Source organism: Sander lucioperca, chromosome 12 (assembly GCF_008315115.2).
Source record: "Sander lucioperca isolate FBNREF2018 chromosome 12, SLUC_FBN_1.2, whole genome shotgun sequence".
Taxonomy (NCBI): domain Eukaryota; kingdom Metazoa; phylum Chordata; class Actinopteri; order Perciformes; family Percidae; genus Sander; species Sander lucioperca.
In genome coordinates this window covers 29,283,135-29,288,838 of record NC_050184.1, presented here as the reverse complement: position 1 = coordinate 29,288,838, position 5,704 = coordinate 29,283,135, and positions in this window count along the sequence as shown.

The window sequence follows — 5,704 nt, the reverse complement described above, 5'->3', positions numbered from 1 at the left end:
CCAAAATACCAGTCCTTCCCCCAGACCCCCTGTCAGGCTGAAACCTGAACCTCATCTCCCTCCCCTTCAATTCAGCAGCATCTACTCTCCCAGGTTCTTTTTTTTTTTTTTTTTTTTTTTTTAACTCAAGCCCTCCTTCCTCCCTTGACCTGCTTGGCCTGGCCAGGCCAAGAGTTGCACCTTCACTTTCACATTAGAAAGACAGCTACAAGCAGCAGAGCACAGGTCAAGCTCTGACTCAGCACATGCCATGGTATCAGCTTATTAAAAAATCTCAAAGCTGACTGAAAAAATGATGATAAAACTTTTGGATGAATTTCAAGCCAAATAATCTGTGTTACAATGACCCAATATGTAATTTACTGTAATGAAAGTAATAGCTTTCTTGTAAACACAAAGTAGGCTACACATTACTATCACGGTACATACTGAAAGATAAATATGTTATGGTGTACATACATACATACATACATACATACATACATACATACATAGGCCTACAATTATGTTGTACATTGTACATTTTTAAAGAAAATTGTGATTTACTGCTTGACCATCTGGATCTTGATTAGACTAACTATAGTATTGTCTTCATTAAATGAGCTAAACTATGTTGTAGTCACACAACTACAACATCTTCTAGGATAGAACTTTAAAAACCAAACCAAAAAATAAATAAAAGAGAAATATACAGTTGCAGTCTATTTTTTACTCATAAAATATTAGACACAAAATCATTGTTTGAGATGTAACTAAACTGGAAATCCTCTCCCAGATGTGTTAATTAACTGAACATTGTGGCTTTTACCTGACTGCTAGATACAGCTAGACATTTTATTTATATATAAGAGGTCTCAAATACTCTAGCAAGGACGAAAAAATAAATGCTAATTTCTCGAGAATAATGAGGTGCCATGTGCAGTTAAACTCTCAGGTTATGGGAACTCAAAACTGGGTCAGTGGGGTTGTTTGTTTCGGCCTAGTCTCATGGATTATGAATTAATCTGCAGACTTTAGACAACCTTAAAGTGTTGAGCTGACCAACCAACAGCGCAGTTATGTCATGTTCACATGGCTGTCAAACTTTCTGAGAGCCTTGTCTGTTTGGACGAAGACCATTGGCAAGAGGTTGTGACAGCCATTTAAAAGAACAATCCAACTGTGGCTCACATAGAAGGACATTTTCCTTGAAATATAATTAAAATGTTTCTGCATTCAGCAAATAAATATTATATTCATGCCTAAGTACCACTTCCCCATACAGTATGTACTTTAATTGTCCAGTAGGTCTGTAACAGGATTTGTTTACCTTCATAGAAACATTCCTGACAAAATAGCACATATATGCCAGAATTATCTATTGTGAAGCTGAGCCAGAAGGGTGATGAAATGTCTGTGTGATCTTTATCATGTACCTCTCTCTAGATAGCCCAGGTGAGTGGGCTTGAAAGGGGGTCTTTGTCATGAGGAGAGGCACAGTAATTCCAGGGTCACAACCTTCTACTGAGCCCCCCTCATTCCACATACAGGAAAGAACGATTTAAAGCCACCATTTTAGCTCTCTTCTACCAGATCTATGAACTGTTTGGTATATTAGAATTATGTTTAAGTAAGAAGTCGGTATAAAACTGCAGCATGCTTTTACTCCAATTTCTTGCAGTCCTCATCATCTGTGACTATAAAGAGTGATCATCATAGAACAGATCAGCACAGTACAGTATCCTGGTTTCGTAGGATCTTCTGGTTTTAGTAATCTCAAGATTACCAGGACACTACAACCAGTGATGATAGTGATGAGTCCAGCAACAAAAACATTTCAGGAATTTAAACAGCCACTTACCCAGCTGAATAAATAATTGAAGGCCCTTAGACAACAGAGGGAGTATACAGTGCCATTCTGCACTAACACTGTGTCTAGTTTGCTGTGTCAGGTCAAGTCTTTGTTGCTGGTTCACGTAAAGAAAGATGAAGTTGCAATACTGCTGGAAGGGGCTTTAACTTAGGGAATGACTGAGATAGTTATATTACAGATGTTAACATAGGTACGCTTTAACAGCTCCTCTTGGAAAAAAGGCAGGATTTTAGTACAGTAAAATAGCAAGAGAAACCAAACCACCCTGAAATCATAGCAGAAAAGAAGAAAAACGACTAGAAATAGTAGTGGATTATGCCTCGTCAGAAGAAGCTACTCTGACATGACTGCCACCATTTATAGCATCCTACAAGTGCCGAGAATGTATAATCTCAAAACAAGAGCACAGCTGTGAGCTGTGGAGCAATCATTCAACATTCATCTGCCACTGCTCTCTTTAAAACCATGTTGCAGCAATGTCACTGAATACCAGAGCAACTACATATCTGTATCAATGTACAGCAGGAATACTGAGTTCATTTCAGCTCTACACATCCTTTTTTCTCTGGTGCTCTGACTGTATACTGCCTTCTGCCGTCTCCCAGCACACACAATAGGCCTCTGTGTGCACGGCCCGCGGAATGCTGCGAGATGGCAGGGCAGTGGGATAGCTGCATGGTGAGGATGGGGGTTGGTGGGTGAGGAAGGGTGTGTAAGCTAGGAGGATGAAGGAGGAGGGGTTGGTTTGAGGGTAGGGGAAGGGGAAGAGATGGCAGTGACGGAAGGAGGGTGGTGATGGGGGGGGCTGACCTTTCACAACTGTACGGGTGCACAGAGGCTCCAGGGGTCTAGAGGGTGTCTAGGTTTCGGCACAGTGACCGCAGCAGAGGGGTGGCTGAGGTCCTCTGTGTACACACAAACGGGTGACGGGAGGGTAGTCAGCCCCCACCTGGGGGAGAGGAGAGGACAGACAGGCCCTGAGAGCTGACAGCGTCTCACAATGTATCCTGTCCCTCATGAAAAACTGTCTGTGTCTTGATGTTCTGGTTGTAATTAACCAAAAGGGAATCATCAGAGGACAGATAACATGCAAGTGCCAACAGCACGCTCAAAGAGACTTGTCAGTGAAATAAAATCACTGCTGCCATGACAAAAGGAAAAGAAGTACCTTTAGAAAATAATAGCACATTTTGATGAGAACACCCCCCCAGAGAATATTTAAATACTGTGATTTATTTACCAAATGCAATGAGGCTAAATAGCCACGCCAGCACCCCCATGAGGCTTTAATGCTCATTGCACACCTGAAAGGAAATTGCTTGTTGGATGAAAAAATATGCAAAACAACTTTGCTACTCATGTCTTATTGCTGGGGCAGAAAATGTAAAGTTTGGCCTGAGGGCAGGGCGAGAGGATGGGCCAAGTTATAACTTAAATCAAAAGAGTTTATCCTTTGTACAATTGCCCTTTTAAGACATCTCAGACTCAGTTTGTCAGCCTCAGTATTGTCAGACTGGACTCAACTTTCAGCTCACGTCCTGAAGGAAATATCTGGCTCTTTACCTGCTAAATGCTGCACTATGTTCATCAGCTAGTCTGTCTGCTATTCATTGACCAGGTAGAGTACAGCAGGTTTTTAGAGCTGTTTCCTTGAAAACAGCTGCCTGCTGCTATGAAAGCAGTGAGAGTGAACCAAAACAGTAGTTTTTCTGTCCGGCCTAACAGTAAGATGAAACTCACTATAAAGCTCTCGAATGACCTGAATCTGCAGCTAGCTTTGGAGCTAAGGAGAATTCACTCTGTCATGACACATTGTTATTATGAAAATATTGATGTAGCTGCTTTAGGTCATTTTGGAATTTGTTTATTAGTTATAAAGGTAGGATTCATCTTCTGGGGGCCATAATTGTCCCCAGACAATGACAAACACTTTGGACTGACTGAGCCAGCATGGCTAAAATAACTTTATTTACTGTAAAAGATTCCTGTAGTAAAAAAGCTGACATACAGTAACAGCATCATGGATGGATGGTTAGATAGATAGATCCACACAATACACATGCATATGCAACATTATCACCTAAAAAGTGACTATAGGAATGGATAGCATAAATGTAAAATATGATTATTAAGGTTAGCTGATGTAGGCTGTGCTGCTGTGTGGATTGCCGATAAATATTATAGTAAACTTAAAAAAAGCACAGAACAAAAGTATGCTAATTGTTAATTTTAGTTATTTCTTTTGTTTTATTCAAAGGTAGGGCTGTTATGTCATCAGTCTTAGTTTCTTCATAGCTGCATAATTGACAGCATTTTTACTGTCACGTCATTTCTGATGTTTTGACATGTTTGAAAACATAATAGTTATTAATGTATCAAATAATAATGTAGTTAATGTAAATGTTGCCTCATTTACATGTGATGAAACGCTATTACTGTAAAAATTTACAACTTACGTAAAAATAGAAATTAATACATTTTGCAGCACCTTCTTTAAGGCACCCCAGGTTGGTTGATAGATAGATAGATGTGTGTGTGTGTGTGTGTGTGTGTGTGTGTGTGTGTGTGTGTGTGTGTGTGTGTGTGTGTGTGTGTGTAAGTGTGTGCCACTATGTAGGGTGAGGTTCACTTTAGAGAAGAGTTGGAATTCCTTTCCCCCTGGGTGGCGCAGGGATAATGGCCCTTACCCTTTAATTTGAGAGATGTATTAAACGATGCATAAAATCTCTACAAGCATTTAACAGTTTCTAATAAGGAGCTTAGTTTCCCCATGTACTGTTCTTATTTCATGCCTCTATTATTACCATGCAAACAGTCTTACATAGGACAGTGGAGCAGTTTCAGGCTTAACTGTGAATAACTAATAATTAATTTATAGTTGCCATCTCTTTTTAAGTTCTTAGATGCTGTAAACCAGTCCATATCATATATTTGTTTTATGATCCCAAAGTACAATTTTTATTCCTAAAGCTGTTACAATCATATTTCAGCAACTACTACACCCTTTTCTTCCTAAAGGCCCCAAAACTGGTTGTCCAAAGTGGTTTCTAATCCAGGATCCAGACCTCCAGATTACTGAGCCTGAATCAAAGCACCAGACCCGGTATGTTTCTTTTCCTGTGTGAGGTGGAGGGGGGAAGAGGTTAAGTTTGTGCAGGCTTGGTGAGTGCAGCGAGGGGGGCTTTCTCACACAAGAAGGAGGATGAAGGGACAAAGGTGGCATTCATTGGCCCAGGAATGAAAAACATTTTCGACTGAAAACAGAGAAGCTACAACCGGCAGAGGTAGTGCAGAGAGGCCCTGGGTTAGCATGCACCACTTTGGAGAAGTCACACACCTAGAAATGCAGAGGACACCATCAGAACCTAGTGAGGCCTTGTTTATTTGGTAATGGAGATAATACCATGTCACGCTCTAAAGTCTGATTGGAAATTAATACTGCACAGTCTGCAAGCACTTGAAGGGTAGAATGTGAATGTTTAGCATGTGTGCTGTAAAAGTGAACATGGGTGTGGTGGGCTATCACCAGTATCCTTGATCTCCTATTTGATTCAAATTGCCTTCATAGGAACCGCCTTGAAAAGAGTAGAAGGAAAATGAAAGATAGTTCAAAAAGTAAGATAGCAAAAGATTTAAATTTCCAACCGATTATAATGTTCTAAAATGCTCCATCACAGTCAGCCACTGTTTTCCTGAGGAGCATCTCACACAGCAGCTGACATCAAAGACAAGAAGCCAGGGCTCAATCTCAAGAGATCACAAATTATACAATAAATTGTGTTTGAAGCACCAGGAAACCTGCCAAAAAAAACTCTATGGAGAGGAAAGATCTCAGACACATGACTGTGATGT